This window comes from Felis catus, chromosome B2, assembly GCF_018350175.1.
Source record: "Felis catus isolate Fca126 chromosome B2, F.catus_Fca126_mat1.0, whole genome shotgun sequence".
Lineage (NCBI taxonomy): Eukaryota > Metazoa > Chordata > Mammalia > Carnivora > Felidae > Felis > Felis catus.
This window is the reverse complement of record NC_058372.1, coordinates 51,987,079-52,011,242: the sequence shown is the minus strand read 5'-3', so window position 1 is coordinate 52,011,242 and position 24,164 is coordinate 51,987,079.

Below are 24,164 nucleotides of genomic sequence, written 5' to 3'. Positions count from 1 at the left end.
ATAGAGCAATGAAAAAGAATTAGAATCACAGCAGCTCCAGCATAGGAAAGGCTATTGAGATAATACAGTTCAAGGCAGGACTTCTCAATCTTTAATGTGCATACAAAAAAACCCCAGCAATCTTGTTAAAATGCAGATCCTGACTCAGTACTTCTGGAGCAGGACCAAGTATTCTGCATTTCTAGCAAGCTCCCAAGTATCCAGCTGCCTATGCAGCTGGAAAATAGACCACACTTTGAGGACAAATACAAGGAGATCCAGACAGCCCATCTCCAGATTTGCATCATCTGAGTCTCCTTTTCACAATGCACATTTGTGAGCTCCAGTGCTATATATTTTGTTTGAGATACTATCCTCTCAGCTACATGGATACTTCTAAGGCCAATTCAGGTTTGGAAGCTACTGATTTCACCCAAAACCTCACTTGACAGAGGAGGAAATGTAGTTCCAGCCAATGAAGAGATTTAATGACTACTGAACACTTAAACCAAGATCCAGGTTTGTTGATAACTGTTGTGATTACTGAGGACATCTAAATAACAGCATCATCTTCTCCACATCCAGATTCTGAACACAATATAAAGCAAGACAATGGATAATCACCTTTGCTACCAATAATGGCGAAGTTGGGGAATATGGCTTACCTAGATCAATGGATAGACCTCATAACTTAAGCCAGAATTAGGCAGGCTCAAGCAGCCAGTCAGAGGTAGAAACAATGTTGGACCAGAGCACATCTTCTCCAGGAGAGAAGGGTGAGCTTCTTGAGGACAGCAAAGAGTGCCTGCTGGGTTTGGTCAGCTATTATCAAAAGAAAGAAGAAAGAAACCAAACTAAGCATTCCTAGCTTTTCTATCAAAGCTAACCAATGACATTCTTCCACTCTGGGGAAAGAGTGAGTGAAGGAGAAAAGAGAAGTCAGAAGAGTCACATCTTCATGTGGGAAGAAACATCAGGAATGGGGAAAACTCCTTCTGATCAACATCAACTGATCCAGTCCTCTTTTTACCTCACTACACAGCCTCTCTTCAAGGTGCTGGCACTGAAGGCAAGCACGTGGATAAGTGATGTTAGATCTGGGAATTTTATACACTAGCTATCAGATCTAGGGCAGTGCTTCTCAAACATTACTAGAGCATGCGACTCTTGATCTCAGGGTTGTGAGTTCAAGCCACTTGTTGGGCATAGAGATTACTTAATAATTTTGTTTTTAAAGGTGGTCATTATGTGACATGACAGGCGTTGGCTAATGCTACAAAGTAATTATTTTATAATTTATAACTATACCAAATCAATATGATGCAGTGTATCCTGAGAAGGGTGCTGTGTGCAAATAAGTAACATTAAAGTTTGTTTCATCAGGGGAGTTTTATAATACAGCTGTGGTTGCCAGTTTAAATGCCACAGGGCTACACAGGACAGTGACAGAAGTGGGCCTCAGTGCAAGGCCACAGGGAATGGCAGAGATGGTTAAGAACCAGAAAGCACCTACTTGGTCCTATGACAGAATCCTCTGTGCAACCCCCACCTATTTTAGAATTTGGAATTGTGGGCTCAATGCTGCCTAATATGATTTTTTTTTTATTTTTTTTTCAACGTTTATTTATTTTTGGGACAGAGACAGAGCATGAACGGGGGAGGGGCAGAGAGAGAGGGAGACACAGAATTGGAAACAGGCTCCAGGCTCTGAGCCATCAGCCCAGAGCCCGACGCGGGGCTCGAACTCACAGACCGCGAGATCGTGACCTGGCTGAAGTCGGACGCTTAACCGACTGCGCCTCCCAGGCGCCCCTAATATGATTTTTTAAAAGGGAGTCAGAGATTAATATTTGTATGGTAAAAAACTACTATCTGTCAAGTTTGGAAACCAGTTCAAAATATCTAATAACACTGTAGGAATCAAACATGGTGTTTTTTGGTCACATCTGATTGGCTATTTTGTATCCTCTGTGAATGATATGTACAAAATGCCTTACTCTGATTCATCAAACCCAATTGTTTAAAAAAAAGAAAAGATTACTGAGATTAGCAGTCAAGGCCATATTAATTTAGCATAGTATATTTTACCATGAACATGAAAAAGCCTAAATGGCTATTTGCAATTTTCTTGTCCCTTAAATGTTTGATAAGATTGATTTTTTTTCCCCTTGTTAGTGTTTTTTGTATTTCCAAGGTTATCCTTAAAATTCGACCAGCCATGGTCATCCTTGGTTTTAAAGTTTTTGTCTGAGTTTATGAACACTAAATGTTCAATTGTACTGTTCACAATTAACTTAATTGTTGGCTCTGTTCCACGCCATGAAAACTGCACAAAGAATGGGTCTTTTCCCTTACTTCCCACCCAGACCTCCCAAACCATTCCCCTCAAACACAAACATCCAAATACCCAAACACACAAACTACTGTGTTGAAAGTTGAGATAAAGGAGAGATTTATGGAGTAGCAATACAAAGTGTGTGAAATATTTGACATTCTTGGTCCTTAAAGGCTTCTGGCCATTTGTTGATGGGCATTTTCCACTGACGGCCTCACCCTGAGTAGTTCTGCTGCCCAAATGGTGTCACTGAATCTTTCCATCTCTTCTCTCTTTCCCTTCTCTGTTTAGTATCTCTGTTATTCCCCTTCCTGTAAAAAACCAAAACTCTTTTAATGTCATGCAGCCTCCCTTAACTGTTTTTCTTTTTTCTTTTGCTTTTTCTTTCTTTTCTTTCTTTCTTTCTTTCTTTCTTTCTTTCTTTCTTTCTTGCTTTCTTGCTTTCTTGCTTTCTTGCTTTCTTGCTTTCTTGCTTTCTTGCTTTGCCATGTTCTTACATGTTCTTAGGCTCTGTTTTATGAGGCTTATTAAGGCATATTACTAAAAATTTTTTTAAGTTAAAAAAGAGAGAAAATGAGAATGATTTTTATAAGAGGAATTCTGGTGCCAAGAATAAAATGTTTAATGTTTAAGAGCTTACAGTTCATCGGGGGTTTTGGTTTTGTTTTGTGTTTAGATTTCTTTATATACTGTTTGCTCATATTTAATCCATTGAAAAGCAAAAACACGATTCCCAAGATCACTAAAACAAACAAGCCAACTTAATACTACTTTCCTCATATTAGATTTATTTTTTTTAATTTTGGAATAATTTTAATTAACAGAAAATTTGCAAAGATCTTAGAATTCATGAATACCCTTTATCTTCCCCTGATGTTAACATCTTACCTAACCATGGTATATTTATAAAAACTAAGAAAATAAAATTGTTATAATGCTATTAACTAAACTATATACTTTAATTTGGATGTTTACCTTTTTTTTTTCCCTAACTAATGTCTTTGATCTATTCTAGGACCCAATTCAGGATACCATACTGTTTTTAGAGGTCATTTTTTAAGGAAGCAGATGATTCATGAAATACACGTCTGCAGAAGATCCTTAAAATGAATTTCACCAGTATTTCTGCTTAATGACCATCACTCATGAGTGGCATTTACAATAACAGGGTGTGGGGCTACCTTGAAATAACTACCCCTCCCTTCTCCGAGGTGCAATGATTTGGGGCAGGCAACAACATCACCCTCCCTCTGAGCAAAGCGCTTAGTTGAGCTACATGCCAACTTTCAGGAAGTTATGGGCTTTACAGTAAGAGATTTTGAATTATGTATCATAGGTTAGAAGATAAACAATATATGGAATCTCGTTCTAGAACTAAGTCAGGGTAACTTGATAAATACACACACACACATTTTAAGAGCTGGTCTTGTGTTTTCTGACCATTGGAATTTAGCATCTTGCTTAGAAAATATACATTATTAGGTCAATATATCATTCTAAAACTTTTATATTATAAGTCTGGTGTTCTTACCAAGTTAAGGGCAAGAATTTTGCAAAACACAGGGCAAAACAAAACAAAAACTTTCTCCTAAATCCTTGAAAACAAACAAACAAACAAACAAACAAATCAAAAAGCCAGTTCTATGGTGAGAAACATTTGCAAACCACTTAGTTAAAGTACAAGCCTACTCAAAGATTAAATATCCTAATGTGTACCATATGTCTGAAAAAGGGAACATGGTCTGCTGTATTTCCCAAATATAAATTAACCTGGAAGCCATTTTTTTAAGGCACATTAACTTCTCACAGAGAATAAAACTTGAAAAATGTTGGACAGCATATTTACTTATTAACTCGAAACTGGATAGCAATTTACAAGTTCTGGGGCACCTGGGTGGCTCAGTTAGTTAAGCGTCCGGCTTCAGCTCAGGTCATGATCTTGCGGTTTGTGAGCACCGGGCTCTCTGCTGTCCGCTTCTCTCTCTGCCCCTTCTGATCCTCTGTCCCCTTCTCTCTCTGCCCCTCCCCTGCTTGCGCTCTCTCAAAAAATAAATATTAAAAAAAAAAAAAGAAAGAAATTTAGAAGTCCTTCGCTGAGGGTTCTTCAGCTATTACTTCCAAAGACATGTAAAGATATGTTCCTTCCACTGCTTCAAAGCCCTAGTTATAAGAAGGAAAGTTCTTTATTGCTCTGTGCCTGAATTGTCCTGCTTTTAACATCTTTCAATCATTTGAAAAGTCACTCCTCCAAGGTGACCTAAAACCTGCCACACGCGAGGACCTCATGTGGCAAGATGAGGCATTATTTGAGGTCAGTATTTCTGAACTACCGGTTCGTTGCTCAGACATGTCAAGGACTTTGTTTGTAATAATTTCTACCTGGGCTTCTAGCAAAATCTCTAGTGGTACTGAATATGGCTTTAGTCACACTCTTGCTTTCTCAGATGATTTTTTTTAAAGAGGGTGTAAGGATGAGGTAAGGAGAACGCCCTAAGCATGAGAATGTAGACAAGTATAGCAGGTCTGACAGCTGTCTCACTAATACTGAGTTGAGGAAAGGAAATTCCTGCCTTACCCATGTCTGATGGAATCACAGATTTAGGAATAGTGTTCAGACAAGCTGCTTTGTCTTTGAAAAAAGTCCCCTGTTATTCACTAAGGGAAAACCACAACAAAAAAATGCAAATGCTCTGTATCCCTAGAATAATCATCTGCCCCCGGGAAACATATGAGGGGATTCGAAAGCTGTGATGACCAAGCATTCTGATAACATATTTAAATAGAAAGAGAATTGCTTTACTTGCCATAGACTCTGAATGTCCTTCTGAGCCTGAAATATATTTTTAAATTCTATGTTTGATAACACTTCAAAAATATACTAATCATATTTTAATATAATTAAACATGCAGATAATTTCCTTTGAACATTAACATGCTCTTATTCAATGCTAATCTCACTCTGGACTTCTTTCTGCAATGAGAGAAAAATTCTAAATGAGAAAAAAATATATAACACATGCATAGATATGCATGTCACATATATTAAAAGCAGATGGGGTTGATGTACTATTTATTTAGAATCCAGAACATTTTGTAAACATTTACAAATGCCTAAGAGAGAAAATATGAAGCCACGCTGTGGGATATGTTCCTGGGGACGCTGTTACTATTGAATTTTTTGCTGAATTGAGCAACTCACAACATAGGAGGAGCCTAAGAACAGCAAGAGGTAGGGCCAGTGACCTGGAAGACCCATACCATCTGCCCTAAGCAAGTCCCCTGATAGCAAAACAGAAAGGGATGCTTATCTCTACTCCCACATACCACACCACTCTCCCATGCCCCCCCCCCCTCCATCCAACACACTCAGGATCTATCATCCCTTCACCTTTTCCAAATTCCACTGATGCTACTGTAACTGTTTCCTTTTCTGCAGATGTGAGTTGGGTGCAGAAGAGAAGAAGCCAGAAGCAGTGATCTGCCCTAGGCCCACACCTGAGTAGGAACAGGCAGCTGTCAGTGTCTGGAGTCTAGGCATCATTGAAGAATGAACAGCTGACAGCCTCACTGGCTGCGCAGTCCACACTGGCAACCCTTTACTGGGCCCTCCAGAATTCCTTATCCAATCCCATTCCTTCAGTTGGATGTTGCAAACCATTACCAATCCCTGAAGCCCTATACCTTACCTTTAGCAGCTTTAGCAGCTTACCCTAAGAAGCCGAAAAAATCTTTTAACAAAGAACATAAAGCATGGGTAATAGTGTTTTCTCACTGTGTCTTTCCCTCCCATATTTACATTCATCTTGTCCTCTCCAAAGGACATGGATACTGCTCCTTTTACAGGGATGGGCTTCTGGTCCCTCCGTGCGACCCATGGCCACGGTTTATCTTCCATTCCTCCCTGACTTCCCATCCTTACTGCTATTCTCTCTACTGAACCTTTCTTCTGATGTTTGGCATAGCTGAAAGCTAAAGAAAACTGTTTCAGCATTTCTTTTCTCTCGAAACCACTGTCCTCTTTCTGCCCTTTTAAATGATGCACCCTTATTATCTCATCCTCGTTTTCACATCTCCCACTTGCTACTTTGTCTATGGCAATCCGCTTTGCCTCAACACATGACTTAATCAACTCTGTCCAAATGATGATACCCCCTAATGGTCCAATTTAACAGTCTCTTTTGGCGTTTACCCACATTTCACAGCACTGATAGATTTGATCATTTATTCTGTGAGAAACCATCTCTTGTCCACAAAACCACTGCCATTGACTTCTTTCAATCGGTCTGTGGCATTCGGAGACACCACTCCAGCTTTTTTGGTATTTTTTTTACATTCACAACTTATCCTTTAGAAGTGATCTCATTTCCTCCTATAGATTAGTTAGAAGTGTTCAGCTGCAAGACAAAAACATTTACAAGGGTTTAATTCAATAGGGGTTTACTTCTTCATCTGCAACAAGGTTAAGTCAGATAGTTAGATTCTGGTGTGGTCTAGAGACTTGAGATATCAAGGGAAATTTCTCTAACTTTTCTAATGTTGCACAGTATGGTTGGTGCATCTTGGCCATCCTTTTTGCAGTTCAGACCAGAAGATGAATAAAGAAGCCAAAATGGAAAAGAGGGCATAGCCTTAATCACGAGAGCAAATTTATTTCCCATAAGTCCCCAACAGACTTCCCCTTATGTCTCATTGGTTGTAGTTGTGTTACTTGTCACACCAACGTAAAAGAGATTCGGAGAAAGTGGCATACGAGAAAAGTGTGGAAATGGGTACTGAGTGAATCAACCTACAGTACATTTAATAACTTCATCCTCAAAACTCCAATGGAAATGACACCTGCTGTATAAAATATTTACCTGCTTCTTTATGTGTACAGATGTGGCACTTTGGAGAACTAAGTTAGGGCATGTATTACACTGTAGTTTTTGTTTAGGTGTCCATCATCATGGTCCTATCTTCAAATCCTAATTAGATTATGGTCTTCTTGACTGCAACCCATGTTAAGTCCATCGCTGATTTGTAACTCACTGGGGTTATTTTTATGACAAAAATACATGTATATACACAGACATATAGATTCAATATTTTAAATGTATTCTTATAAACAATTTTCACATTTATACACAATACAAATGCTATATATGAAATTTTGAAAGTAAAATTGAATACTGGATGATAAGCATCTGAATTCTAATTACAGCTGCTAGTCTTTATTACTATGTTGACTATTCAGATCTAGACAATATTTTAACTTTATTTAACATTTAAAAAAATGTTTATTATTTTTTTTTGAAAGAGAAAGAGAGAGGCAGAATGCAAGAAGGGGAGTGGCAGAGAGAGAGAGAGAGAGAGAGAGAGAGAGAGAGAGAGAGAGAGAGAGAGATATCAAATCTGAAGCAGGCTCCGGGCTCTGAGCTGTCAGTACAGAACCCACAAACTGTGCGATCATGAGCTGAGCTGAATTCCGTCGCTGAACTGAGCCACCCAGGCGCCCCATACAATATTTTAACTCTAACTGAAGCAATGAGTAAATTATTTGAAACTAGAGTCTGCTACTGGCCCTTCTTTCGATTTGTTGCTGCTGTGATACTTCTGTTAATTTTGTATTTGATTCTATTTTCCTGTTCTCATCACAGCTGCTTTTGTCTTTTTGATCCAACCACTCCTTCCAGCCTACAGCCATCAGGCAGCAAATCAGGCACTCACTGTCTGTGATCTAAGAACTGCAATGTCTGTGGCTTCTCTACCACCTTCAATAGGAACGGGTTTCTGAATGTTATTGCTATAGGCAGACGCTTGGAATCTCTTGATGGAGAGAAATAGAAATGAGTGAGCAGTTCTGGAAAGGGGAAAAGGAAGTAGGGAAAGGATTAAGATATTTTGTAGCCAGAAATTTGCAAAGCTGATAATTTTTCACTTCTATTATTTTCCATTTCATTTACATATATATGTATATACATATGTGTGTGGTGTGTGTGTGTATATATATATATGTATATATATATATATATATATATATATTATTCAGCTTACCAAATATTCTTTTCAGTGTTGTCATTATGATGATGGGAAACTGTCATCTCGTGACTGACAATATTTGTACCTATGATTCATCTCTTTTTATTAGCAACATGCTTTGAAAATAAAGTGTCAGTTACTTTATTCTGTTTTAGGCTTATACCAATTTAATCTTATTCAGGAATATTCACTGTACTCATCTTTCTATATTAGCTGGAGTGGTGTTGAAACAAGTGATTCTTTAGATTATTCATTTTTAAATACTGGTAAAGTTTGAAATGTTCTTGTTTTAGAAAAATGAGATAGTATAGTATCTTGCCAGAAAATATGAGTGAGCATTACAAGATAATTAAATTATAATTTAATAATAATGTAATATATATTTATATACATTTATATTTGATATACATTTTATTTTTTATTTTATATACATTTATATTTGTATATATATTTATATATATTTTTATATACATTTATATTTATATATACATTTATAATTTTATACTCTACATGTTTGGTTTCTTTGGAAAACCCTGACTGATGCAGAGGCTGGTCATAAAATGATACAGTATTTCCTTTGTCAACAAGAAGTTTTGAATTTGCTATTAGCCTGACATTTTCTCCACGAGTATGACAGGATCCCTTTTCCCCAAATCTTTACTTGGTATCTCCTTCTTATTGGTTATGTCTCTTCTACATGCCCTTTCAGATTAGCTTCAAATATTCCTCCCACATGCAAGTTGTTTCTATCCCATTACCCTGTTTTATTTTGTTTATTAGACCCATCTGAATGCAATGAAAAGAAAAAGAAAAACAGAACTGTGGCTATTATGTTTTGCTGGGCCCACAGAGCTTGGAAAGTAAATGCTTGTTTTCCCAGACTCCTGTGCAGCTGGACATGTCCATGGGACCCAATTGAGTCCTTCCCCTTATTAGTCAGTGGAGGAATCCTAGGAAAGAGATTTGACTTCCTGTTAAAGGGAAAAGGTACAAGAAAAGAGCTTACATGATCTCAGATGAGATGCTTGGAGCTGTAACATCCCTCTAAAACACTTGAAGGTAAAAACCATAACGAGTAAGAGCTATCGCAATGAGCACTGTGATGTGGAAAGAGGAACAAACCTATAGCTCTGAGGTCAATGGTTGCCTGACCATACCTGATGCCGCTTCCCTCCAGATTTTTTGTTCTGTAAATACTTGGCGACTTTACAGTTTAAACCACCTTTGTTTGTGTATTCTGTTATTGTGGCCAAAAGAAATTCTCAAAGAAACATGAAATGATCTTATTTATTCATTTACTTACTTGATTCTTGTTTATATTATGCTTATTATTTATTTTATTAAATTTTTAAAAAATGTTTATTTATTTTTGAGAGAGAGAGAAAGAGTGAGCACAAGGGGTGGGGAGGAGCAGAGAGAAAGGAAGACACAGAACCCGAAGCACACTCCAGGTTCTGAGCTGTCAGCACAGAGCCCGATGCAGGACTCAGACCCACGAACTGCGAGATCATGACCTGAACTGAAGTCGGCCGCTTAATAGATTGAGCCACTCAGGTGCACTATATTCTGCTTTTGAAAGTGTAAGATGTGTCAAAGTAGGCATCTTGGTTTTTTTTGTCTTTGTTTCTGTTTTTGTTTTTTCAGTGTGGTATCCTATGTATGTGTAACAGTGCCTGTTACATAGAAAACAGTCAGTGAATGTGTCCTAAATGAATGAATAATAAGTGAATGTAAATGAATAAACTTAAGTATGTTTTAAATATTCTTATTGCACATAGGAGGTTATCAGTGGGGGTGTTGGGACAAAGATATTCTAAGACCCACACAATGCATATGCTGGGAACTCATCTCTGACAAGGGAAAAAGGTTAGCTTGCTATTCTACTACATGGTTTCTATCTAATTTTTCCAGGAAGCAAGTTGTTTTCCCAGGGCTATCATCCTAAAAATCTGATGAAGGCCTGAGTTTTAACCCAGGAGCCATTATTTATAAAATTGGAGATGTTAGAAAACCTTAGATTTCTCTGAAACTTAAGGATATTGATTTTAGTTATTTCATATTTGGACATATTGCTGGAAATATTTTTATTTACACTAGAGTGTTTGATTGAAATATTGTGAGCCACATATATAATTTGCATTTTCTAGGAAACACATTTAAAAAGGGAAAAAAGGGAATTTTAATACTATATTTTCTGTTATCCAGTATATTCAAAATATCGTTTTGTGCCATATTGGTCAACAAGTGATGAGTAGAAAATCATCAATGGGATATTTAAGTTTTTAGACTCAGCAATTTAGTGTGTGTTTTACACTTGCAGTGCCTCTCACTTTGGATTAGTAACATGTAGCTATAGCATCCACATTAAACTGATTTAGACTAAATCATTCTGCAGAGTAAGTCTTTCCTGAAGCCCTCCTGCCTTTGCATATTTAATTGAATAAACAACCATTTTAAAATGATAGGCCCTGTGATCAGTACTGAAAATGCACAGAGAGATAAGCCAACATTACTCCCCCTCACCCCTCCAAGGAGCAAGGGGCATTGATAAGTGTATCCACAGAAAAACAGGACATTATAAAAGCACGTGAAACATTGTAAAGGAAATACAGGCCATTAAAGGAGCACCTGGGAGAGCGCTAGTTAGGAGGGGGGTGGTTAGCTTGAGCTTCCGGGAGAATGAGAAGCAAAAGCTTAACTTTAAGGACTGAGGCAAGCTCATTTTGGTTAAGCAAGGAGGATAAGGGGATTCCGGGCAAGGGATCCTCATTGAGATGAAAGTAAACAAGCAGACTCTGAATGTATAGTTTCCATGAGAGGTGAATGTCGAGAGGAAAGGAGGGGCCAGGGAGACAGACATGTCATGGGGGACTTTGGACAGTAGAACATTCCTTCTGCAAAACGCTTCCCTTTCTTCCTCAGCTTCAATGTTATTCTGAAGACTGGTTCCACTATCATTTCACTGAACAAGGTTTCCATTCCGACGTCTCATTCCCCTTCTACTTCCAGCCCTGAAGCTTCAATGCTGTATTAAATTTAGACCCTGGTCTCCACGTCTTTTCACACCATCTTTCTCAGTTAAATGTTCTTACTCTTGTCATTTCAATTGTTCTATGATGATAATTTTGAAATGTCCATTTGCAACCTTGACCCTTCATCCACAGTATCATGTACTGGGGAAAATATAGTGAAAAACAAAATCTTCCCCTAATCCAGGAAATCCTTCCACAAAGGTAGGAGAGCAACAAGTTTCTTATTGAATGAGCATTAAGCCAGAATGGGATGTGCATTACAGGCAATTGGCTAAGGGACTGCAGAGACAAAAATAAATCTCACCCTTCCAAGCAGATACATCCCATTACAAGTAAATAACCAGTAAACCATTAACAATAACCAGTCCTCAAGTCAGAGGACTTGAAATACCAATTGTCATACACAATTCATCCCAACTTTACCTGGAGATTGTGGACACCATCTGTGCTAACTATTTAGCTTTATCCAGAAGAAAATCATGCCTCTTCTGTCTTTATGACTGGAAACAGTTTTGCAACTTGGAGCTCCCAGTTAGGCTTCCACCCTCTCCGTACAAACTGGGAGATAGGGGTGCTATCTCACTTGACGTTTGCATTTCAAAAGCTTACAGGTACAAGAGAAGGACATTCTTGGGTCAAAAAGCTGACAAAAATTATATCTAGCCTTCAAAGGGGTGAGCAGATGAAAAGTACCTACAATTGGAAATTTTCTAAGGTAAATGCTCTGAGAAGCAGGAGGGGAGGGATATCTCTTCCCTTAGTTTTAACAAAGAGAATTAAGTTTCATATTGTTAACTTGTGTATATCCTTGCACCTACTTTCTCCATGGTACCACTACTTGGATATTTCACCATTACCTCGAATGAAATGCATTTAAAAACCAAGTTAAAAAAATCATGTTTAATATCTTATCTCCTATCCAAATTGATTTCTTCATTTCTGCCAATAAATGTACTTCTTCCCAACACCCAAACTCAGAATCTCAGAGTCATTTTTGAAATAGGTTTTCTCTAAATCTGCCACAAAGTTTTCAATTGTTCCCTCTCACTTCTTGCTTCTAATTTTTTCATTATAACAGCCACAGCCTTACCTTGTGCCTAAATTCTGCAATGGTGCACTAATGTGGTGTTTTGCTTGCATTTCGTTCTCATTTCGTTTTACTTACTGTCAACATTTCTGCTCCCCTAACTGATCTTCACAATCTTCTAGCCATTCCTGTTTGAAATTTACCATTTGTTTTTTAAGAACTATGAAACAAAAGAGTGACCATATTTTGATACAACACTATCAGGCTCACTTGGTCTTCCCTGTATTGCACATCAACAGAATGCCTCAGCTCCAGCCCAAGTCCCCCTTGCTGATCTTCAAAAACACCATGCTCCCTTGTGAACTTTGGGACTTGATCCACATGTTTCCAAGTGTTCTAATTTTCTTTCCTCTTCATTTCTCTAAATACACCCTCTGTCTATCCAGCACTGCCATTATAACACTTATTCCGATTCATTCTAATTAATCTGTTTAGATTTTCATCTTACCAATCATGATCCATACAGTGTGATGCCTGAGACATCATTTTCATTATCTGTAATTTCTCTGGGTTCTACGAAGCTTTCTACAAACTTATTAAGATAAAAGGTTGTATAACCTCTAGAATGAGACTAGAAAAGTATTTTGCATTTCAGTGTGCTTTGTTTCCATGTCAAACTAATATGCCCTCTCCCAAGCTCAATATTTGTAAATAATACGCCTCTTGGATAGCTGAAAATTGAGTGGTTGTTTTTATGGAATTGGCTCCATTAACTTTCTAATAAATCATTTATAATCCTGATATGCCTTTTTAAAATGATATTATCAATCTTAGTATTTATATCAGGGCAGAACACTCTTCATGAACTCTGCAAGTGGTTAATTAGCATTGGCCAATATTAAAGACAAATTCCCTTCCTGGACCCATATGGATTTAATCTAAAATATTTAATTTCTTAAACAATCCTTTGAAACCCCTATGAAGAAAGTGTTTCTTCCTTCCATAATGCATTTACAATGTAAAATAGACTTCAGTTTATAGAGAGGAACAATAATGTCTTAAATATTCATTCAGCCTAAATAATAAATATATGAGTATTGTAGCTTAAAACACATAAAACAGTATATATGTAAAAAGCAAGGGGCATGCATTACTCATGTGTAACTGTTCCCTGACTGGTGAAGTACATAGCACTAAATAAATGTTTAATTATTTCGGTTTTGAAAGAATTAAAATTGGTCAATTTTTAAGATTCAGCTCCTTAATGAAGTCTTCCATTTAGCAATCATCTAAACTGATAGTAGTTTCTTCTTCATTGTAATACCATAATATTTATATTTGGCATCTGATACTATTCTGTATTATAGATGGGCTAAATGAATAAATGGTAAAGTGAATGGAGAAATTCCACATTTAAAAAACTCAACTCAATACATGTCTATTTTAACTCTGATCATGGAAGTGGAAAGTTTTTAAGCCCAGCCAACCTCCAATGGCAAAGTAGTAGGTTGACTTGTCATATTCTCAACTGTTTGTGGGTCCAGCTGCTTCTAGCAGCTGTTAACAGAAGCTTCAAAAAGGCTAATTTCTGACAGATTTTTGTGACTTTATTCATTGGGAATTCAAAAAGTACAAATGAAGACCCAGATTTAAAAAGGCAATTGAATAAATGTCAAAGATCAGTCTTGGCGATGTAAGAAAACTAGAGAATTCAGGAGTGATCTTGTCATTCTGCATTGCATTTCATTTGATAATCACTTGCAGCTGCTCTGTAGAAATGCTCATAGCATCCTATAAGCAAAACCATACCACATAAGCAATAAATCATAAGAAGAGCAAGGTGAGTTTAGACCACTGGTGCATTCTATGTCATCAGTTCCCAGAGCAAGGGACACTCATTGAGATCATATCCAACTTATTTCTGATTGGGCCAATGAGGCTATTCTTCATATTAAAGATGTAAAATTAAATGTCAGCATCATTGTTTTCCAGTATAAGCAAATAGCTTATAAAATATATATAAAAATAAGCCATATACCACATACACTAATCTTTTTTCGAACTTGTCATAAATGTTTCTGAAAGGAAGATAACTCACTGAGATATAAAATGGAGGAGTCAATTTTTCAATAGCTTTGAATAGATTTAGTGTCAGTAATGAGCCAAAGCTAAGCAGTTCCCTGTGAGCCCATGAAAATACCCATTTAATCTGAGTCTCTCAAGACCACCTGTCAGGGCTGCTCTAAAGAGACTCATCTGAATGATAATGCCCAGAAAAGCTGTGAAAGGTAATTGAGAAGTATATTTTGGAAAACTAGAGTGAATTTACAATCTTCTCCCAGTTAAAAAAAAAACACCAATGATTTCAAGTGGTTGAGCAAAATGCCATCACCCCTAAAAGTATTTTGGGAGCTACTTAAAACTCATGCTTTGTTCCAGAGCTCAGTTCAATAATGTGTATGTGTGTGTGTGTGTGTGTGTGTGTACGTATGTATGTATATATATATATATATATATATATATATATATATATATATATATGTGTGTGTGTGTATGTGTGTGTGTATACATATGTGTGTGTGTGTGTGTATATATATATATATATATGGCTTCTCTTCTATATGAAGCACAAAGCCAGTCACTGAGGTAATAAAAGGTAAGTAACACATCACCATACAGCAAAAAGAGAGATACAGAGATACCAAATACCACATGATAATTTATATGCTAGCAGGAAGAATTAAGTAACCATCAAGTGCATAGGAAGAGGCCATTTGAGAAATAAGAGAACAGATGGCATTTGAGTTAGTTAAGCCTCAGAGTGAATATGATTTTCAGAGGTAAAAAAATGAGATCAAGTGTTCCAGCAATGGGTAAAATAGGATCAAAAGCACAGAGCATTGAAAGTGTGTGCATCAGGAAAATAATGCAACCTGTGTGTGTGTGTGTGTGTGTGTGTGTGTGTGTGCGCGTGTGTGTGTAAATGCCCGGAGAAGAGGGAGAAATAAAAGGATTGCTGAAAAGTGAGGCTGAATGGTAGTTTGGGACAGAATGATAATTTAAATTTATTACAGCAATTACCTGGCAAGGTAGGAGGTGTGGGATGTAAAGGTAATCTCAATGACTTTTGCTTCCTCCAACTTGGTAACTCCATAGGTACAAATGATATTATATTAGTATCAAAATCCAAATGTGGGTCTCTAGTGCCTCCTCTCTGGATCCTTACCCCCACATTCTTCTCTAAACAGCTGTGGAGTCCGGAGGACATGTCCTACACTGCTCAGAAATTGGTTGTGCCTGTTAGCTGTTAGTGTTGTCACATGAAGACTCTGCAGATGAAAAATCCTCTGTTCCTGAGAGTGATTTGTTTCCTGCTGTTCTCCTGCCTGGTAGCTGAGTGATCCCATAACAATGGGCGGCATCAGCAGAGTGATGTGGCATGTCCTGGAAACAAGGAATGAGGAAGGCCGACCTAGGTTTGGAGGAGGACAGGTGGCCAGGAAAAATTCCCTGGGCACAATCACACCTGACAGATGTCTTTTAAGAGTAAAAAGGAGTTAGCAATCTGAAGAGGAAGAACATTTCAGACAGAGATTCGCTTATTTATGACCTGAAACATCACACTAAGACACATGGATTTTATTTTCTAACCAATGAGAGCCATTGAAATTTCTAAATAGACAAGAAAATGATGAGAACTAAACATTGGAAAGAAAATTTTGGCAGTTTAGGAAAAGGGAATTTAGCATGGGCCAAGCCTGGAATAGAGTCACTGTTCAAGACACTGCAATAATTCCATAAATCTGCCTAGAGTGAAGGCAGTGAAAAGGTTAAGACAGTGGATTGAAGGGAAATCAAGAAACAGAATTAAGAGGGGATTATATTGTAAAGTGTTAGAAGATGAGGGTAAAGGAGAGTAAGATCGAAGCTGAGATTTCTCTCTTGATTGGAAAGAAAGTAATGCCTGTATGAGCGAAAACACAGGAGGATTGAAGCTTATTTAGAAGGTCAGAAAATAAAGATAATGCATGCAATTAGCTAATAGACTACCCTGGTAGATTGAGTGAAGGGAAAGATCATAGAATAAAAAGAAATATTAGGAAAAACCAATCAATTAATACTTTAAACTAGTATACTGTGACACCTGTTTTTCAGGGTGGGATTTTGACTAATGCATTCATATCTTAATTAATGTACTATTTGTTATGAAAATGATTTGTTTACAAGTTGGAATTAAAATTTTTTTAAGTTAATATTTCTTTCACTAGCAGTTGAAAATAATCTTATCAATAATATTAGCTGCTTTGGAAGAGATAAGTTTTCCCTGGATTTTGTATCTATCTCTGGATATAACACTGAGCCCTCAGACTCATCTCATAAAATAACAGCAAGGTTCTGAGCCAGGGATCAGCAAACTCCTACAAAGGGCCATAGAGTAAGTATTTTAGGTTTTATGGGCCAGTCTCTATGGTAACCACCCAATACTGCTGTTGAGGCCAAAAAAGAGCCATAGACAATACACGGTTGTGTTTCAAAGAAAGTTCATTTACAGAACCATGTGACAGGATGTATTTGACCCACAGGCTATCATTTGCTGACACCTTCTCTTAGCTAACAAACTATCTTTCTCTGCCCAATTTATTGCTAGACGCAGATTTGGTTTAGAAAAGCATTCAGGAAACACACAGATATGCAGGGTTTAATTTATACATAATTTTTTTTTAATTTTTGCTTAGAGCCTTACAAATTGATTGTTAAAATTTTGCTTAAAGGAATCTAACACCTTGATTTTCCTTTTTATCGCCTCATAATTCCCAGTTGGGGTTTTCGACTAACTCTGTGAAGCTCTCAGACAGACACATTAGACTGGATCATAACGGAAAATAAAATCTTTAACTGAAATCACAAGTGTGCCAAGAATTTAGGGAGTGACCGTAGTTCTGGAAATCTATCAGCTTGTTATCCTTATGACCACCTTGGATATGACACCAGTATCTTTCTAAACCCTCTTAATGCTCACAGGAAATTCAGTCACTAAAGATGAATCAAAAGGCAACCGAGACCTAAAAATAAAGAGGTAAGGGTTGGTTTTTGCCACCCAAAGTTAGTCACACTTTGTGGCAGTTGCCTGGACTTCTCTGACATCAAAGAATGAGGTCTTTTTAAAATCAAGGCCTGAAGATGAACTAATATCTTACAGGATATGTTAAGCTCACAAAAAAAAAAAATTGTGACGTAAACACAGTACAGGTACTTGCAGTGTGAGACCTCTTTATGTGAGAAATTTCTAGGATGCTGCCAGTCTTCACTAAAATATCTCTTTGAAAATGCAACTGACATCTCAAAGCATATGTAGAATTGAGAGAGATATTACGGATTATCCAATCCAACGAACCCATTTTACACACAAGTAAACTGGATCTTGGGTCTGCTGAGTGACTTGAAAAATCTCCTGGACAATTCAGCTAAGTGACTAAGTCCTCAATTCTAATACTCTGTTACAAGATTGTTATTTTGAGTTTTTATACTGCATTACAGTATGTGAATAAAGCAATAGAAATTGAGTAGAAAGGAAAACATGTCTTTGGGTCCAATTCATGTACTTCAGTATGAAGTACTGTTCTAGATTCAGGAACACAGTGATTATGTAAAATAAAGTCCTTATACTGACAATAAACACCACCACAGTATTTGCCATTTGCTAGGCACATTCCAGAAGGCTTTTTATATTGCCATTCACTTAATTCTCAACAAATACAGCTTTGTATAGAGACTTTTCAAGTTTGAAAGAATTAAACCAAAGAAATGAAAAAGGAATTCTAAAATTAAAAATATATGAATTCCCTCTGAGGAACTATACCAAATGATTAGATTTGCAAAGGACCTTAGAGATTTGTAGTCCTGTCACTTTTTAACTCAATACAGACTTGATGGGGAATAGGAGATTTTCACTCTGTCATTCTTCCTCTGACAATACTCAGCTTTCACAAATAAGTTCTTTCCTCCACAAATTCAGCATGATTTTCTAATGAAGTTTGTGATGTTTTCAATAGCAAAAATGACTCATTTGTTTAAAGTACACATTCTACTCATCACATTAAGTTTATATATGAGAAATCTTAAAAAGCCTTGGAGAATGGAGAGAGAGCAACTTCTAATTTCACTGCAGTGGGCTATTCCCTACCTAGAAATGAAGAGACTGTGGAAAGTAATCTGTGTTTTTTTTTTCTGCAAATACCAAATGGTGTTTACTGACATTACTAAAACAATATTGTATCATATTTCCTCCTTAAAAAGCATGATTAGAAATTATATGATAAAGGGACACCTGGGTGGGTCAGTTGGTTAAGCACTGGGCTCTGGATTTTGGCTCAGGTCATGATCTCATAGTTGTGAGATTGAGCCCAACGTTGGGCTCCACGCTGAGCATGGAGCCTACTTGAGATTCTCTCTCTCCCCCTCTCTGCCCCTCCCCTGCAAACACATTCTCTCTCTTAAAAAAAAAGATATTAATAAAGATGTAACAAAGATTGTGAATAGTTCTCTATAGTTCCCCAAACAACTGAAATGCAAGCTCTTTCTCCCACCTTTTGAAATAGGTTTGGAAAACAGAGGCACTTGGGTGGTTCAGTAGTTGAGTGTCTGACTTCAGCTCAGGTCATGATCTCATGGATTAGTGAGTTTGAGCCTCATGTGGAGCTCTGTGCTGACAGCTCAGAACCTGGATCCTGCTTTGGATTCTGTGTCTCCCTCTCCCTCTGCCCCTTCCCCAATCACACTGTCTGTCTCTCTCTCAAAAATAAACAAAAAATAAAAAATAAAAAAATAGGTTTGAACTCAAGAAACTAGGGATAGAAGGATCATACCTCAAGATTATAAAAGCCATATATGAAAGACCCACTGCTAATATCATCCTCACTGGGGGAAAAACTGATAGCTTTCCCCCTAAGGTCAGGAACACAACAGGGATATCCACTCTCACCACTGTTATTCAACATAGTATTGGAAGTCTTAGCCTCAGCAATCAGATGACACAAAGGAATAAAAGGCATCTAAATCATCCAGGAGGAAGTCAAACTTTCACTCTTCACAGATGACATGATATTCCATATGGAAAACTCAAAACATTCCATCAAAAAACTGCTAGAACTGATCTACGAGTTCAGCAAAGTCATAGGATATAAAATAAATATACAGAAATCAGTTGCATTCCTATACACCAATAATGAAGAAACAGAAAGAAATCAAGGAATTGATCCCATTTACAATTGCATCAAAACCCGTAAAATACCTAGGAATAAACATAACCAAAGAGGTAAAAACTCTATACACTGAAAACTACAGAAAGCTTATGAAAGAAATCGAAGAAGACACACAAAAAAATGGAAAAGTATTTCATGCTCCTCAACAGGAAGAACAAATATTGTTAAAATGTCAACACTATCCAAAGCAATCTATATATTCAATGCAATACCTGTCAAAATAACACCAGTATTCTTCACAGAGCTAGAACGAATGACCCTAACATTTCTGTATGGAACCAGAAAGCACCCAGAATAGCCAAAGCAATCTTGAAAAAGAAAACCGAAGCTGGAGGCATCACACTCCCAGACTTCAAGCTATATTATTCAAAGCTGTAATTATCAAGACAGTATGGTACTGCCATAAAAACAGACACATAGATCAATGGAACAGAAGAGAAAAACCCAGAAATTGACCGACAAATGTATGGCCAACTAATCTCTGACAAAGCAGGACAAAATATCCAATGGAATAAAGACAGTCTCTTTAGCAAGTGGTGCTGCTGGGAAAACTGGACAGTGACATGCAGAAAAATGAACCTGGACCACTTTCTTAACACCATACACAAAAATAACCTCAAAATGGAGGAAAGACCTAAATGTAAGACAGGAAGCCGTTAAAATCCTCGAGGAAAAAGCAGGCAAAAACCTCTTTGACCTTGACTGCAGCAACTTCTTACTCAACAAGTCTCCAGAGGCAAGGGAAACAAGCAAAAATGAACTACTGGGACCTTATCAAAATAAAATCTTCTGCATAGCAAAGGAAACAATCAGCAAAACTAAAAGGCAGCCGACAGAATGGGAGAAGATATTTGCAAAAGATATATCAGATAAAAGGTTAGTATCCAACATCTATAAAGAACTTATCAAACTCAACCCCCCCAAAAAAATAATCCAGTGAAGAAATGGGCAAAAGACATGAATAGACACTTGTCCAAAGAAGACAACTAGATGGCAAACAGACACATGAAAATATGCTCAACATCACTCATCATCAGGGAAATACAAATCAAAACCACAATGAGATACCACCTCACACCTGTCAGAATGGCTAACATTAACGACTCAGGCAACAACAGATGTTGGTGATAATGTGGAGAAACGAGAACACTTTTGCACTGCTGGTGGGAATGCAAACTGGTGCAGCCCCTCTGGAAAACAGTATGGAGGTTTCTCAAAAAACTAAAAATAGAACTACCCTATGACCCAGCAACTGCACTACTAGGTATTTATCCAAGGGATACAGGTATGCTGTTTCAAAGGGGCACATGCACCCCATGTTTATAGCAGCACTATCAACAATAGCCAAAGTATGGAAAGGGCCTGAATGTCCATCGATGGATGATGGATAAAGAAGATATGGTTTGTATATACAATGAAGTATTACTCAGCAATCAAAAAGAATGGAATCCAGTGACACCTGGGTGGCTCAGTGGTGAAACATCTGACTTCAGCTCAGGTCATGATCTCACAGTTCGTGAGTTCAAGCCCCACATTGGGCTCTGTGCTGACAGCTCAGAGCCTGGAACTTGCTTCAGATTCCATGTATCTCTCTCTCTCTCTCTCTCTCTCTCTCTCTCTCTCTGCCCCTCCCCTGACCACAATCTGTCTCTCAAAAATTAAATAAATGTTAAAAAAATTTTTTAAAAAATAATGAAATCCTGACATTTGCAACTACATGGATGGAATTGGAGGGTATTATGCTAAGCAAAATTAGTCAGAGAAAGACAAATATCATATGACTTCACTCACATGAGGAATTTAAGATACAAAACATATGAACATAATGGAAGGGAAGTAAAAATAATATAAAAATAGGGAAGGGAACAAAGGGGTTTGGGGGGGTTGTGGGAGGGAGGATGGTCTAAATGGGCAAGGAGCATTAAGGAATCTACTCCTGAAATCACTGTTGCACTATATGCTAACTTGGATGTAAATTAAACAATACATAAATTTTAAAAAATAGGTTTGGAAAACAAACAAACAAAACTACTAAGCTTTGAAGGTATGCGTAGAACCTAGATTTCTTGGTCAAAATTTGTGCAGTTCTAACATAACGTTTATATGCAGGTTTTACATTTTATACAACAGCATTCAATTAACACATCTTAAAATGTTTAAGGACAAATATAAGAATATTTGAGGAAATACTAGAATTTTAACAACACTAACATTGCAGTGAATAAAATATTTTTCAAAGGATTTGAGCACTGCATGAATTCTAAATGCAAGAATAGATGTGCTTTTGTCAATGGAGTAGTTTAAAGTAATTAGGGCTTTTAACAGTAGACTCCCCATCCCTGCTCTGAATTCGGCTTTTAGACAGATAATCAGATCAAACTATTATGCCAATGAACTTGTTTTGAACAATCATTATTATGGGTAAAATAATAAAAGCAATTCCAAATAAAAGCGCATAGAATTCTGGGAATGGGCTTTGTCAATTTGCTTATGAAACAACAGTACTCTAGCCATTGAATATGAACCTTTTCTGCATTCTTATCGCTATTTTAAATTGTTAGGAACCTGTTTCACTCAATTTTGTGAGACAAAGTTAATTCTGAAAACTAAGAGACTGTAACAACAATTTAAACATTTAAAATATATTTCACATATTTCAACACTGTCAGGAATGGAAATGTATTATAGCAGGAAAAGCAACAAATACTGACCCAACTCATTCAGCCATGTCTATTTGAGGTAACCTACTGGCATGCTTGGTCACACCTTTTTCTGTCTGGCCACTCTGTAACCTTTCATGTGTTTGCTGCTTGCAAATAACTTCAGAAGCTCTTGGGTTTTGTTATGTTGTTTGCTACTCTAGTCTTCTCCTCCTGCTAACTGATTTAATTTTTCTTATGTTCTTTCATGGCCATTTCTTTCTCCCATTTCTCTACATAGTTAAAACTTTTTTTTTTTTTATCTCCCCCTTCCTTTCTTGGAGAATCCATATAATTTCATAGCTCCAACAACTTTTTTAAATTAAAAGTGACTTTTAAGATTTGGAGTAAGGACTTATTTCATAGCAGATATGGAATTCAAATATTAATCAACAAGATTAACTTACATCTATTTCTGCAACACCCAAACACCTTCCTACTAGTCTGCAGTTTAAGAGAATTATTTATTCATAACAGCCACCTCTGGCCACAGAAAAATGGCAGCTGCTTTGATGGTCTTGTCCATGGGCTGTCCTCCAAAGTTTCAATTTTCTACTTATTTTGGGCAGTATTTAGCTGCAGGTCTCTCCAGAGCATAACAAGTCTCAGTAGGATGACTCTCATCAAACATGGTCATGGTTTTAGCTTTAAAATGTTATTGGCAAAATGGTAGAATCCTTTAGTTTTCTAGATTCTTCTTCACTGCGATTATTTTTAATAAATTATCACATGTCTGCTCTCTTCCTCTTGTAACTGACTCTTTTCCCCCAGCTTTCATCGAATTATTTAACATACTGATCTCTCGGCAAAATTTCCACGTCTAGATTATTATTGGACCGTTTGTAATGACTATTATAATTTGATAGTGCAATAGCCATTGTTGCAATGTTTTTGTAACTATTATTTCAACTGGCACCACTACATACCTATTTGTAGTGATTTATACAAATATCTCTACTCTGTGCATGACTTCAAAAAAAATCTGCATATCTGACCCTTAACTTGTTTTCTGTCTTATAATTTCATCAGTCTCCTAGATCTTTTATTTTCTTCCTCGGAAAAAACAAAAACTGTGTTCTTGGCCAAACTCAAATGAGTTTCTTTTCTGTGAATTGCCTATTCATGTTCTTTACTCTGTGTTCATTTGTCTAGCTTATGAATGCATATTACTTCTTGGAAGTTTTCTAATGTACGTTCAAAGGCCACCATTGCCAACTCTATCTCACTGTGTCTGAATATGAGTTCATCTCCCCACAAATCAGTTGACCCAATTTACTTCTCCATTTCTGTGATAGGTACCATCATTTTTATCCCTTCCTTCAACTCAGAGCACTATTTGCCAAAATCGCTCATTTGGCAATAAATTCTTTTGAATCATGGCATTTCTTTACTAGTACTGAACATTTATCTGTTGGTAATCTCCTGCCTAAAATGATCAAATAAAATGATTATATTCATAAAAGTTCTTTGAGAATTATCAAGCACTGTGCAAAGGTATTATGTTATTATGAATATACTTATTTTTTATAGACATTTCCATCCATCTACATCATACTTCCCCAGGCAGAGTATTAGTGACCCGAAGACAAGAGTGTGTTCCCCAAAATTTCTATTTTAATGTCGCACACAAGCACTCATAAATATTTGTTGATCGCATAAAAAATAATCCAAACTGAACAATTAGGAAAGGTGAAGAGAAATTTTATTTTTGAGAAAATTTTCCAGTCAGATGGTAAAAGTACCAATTGGTTTTTAAACTGAAATTTTCTATTGTCTCTAAACAATAAATGTCAGAAAATCCTGTGATTGATT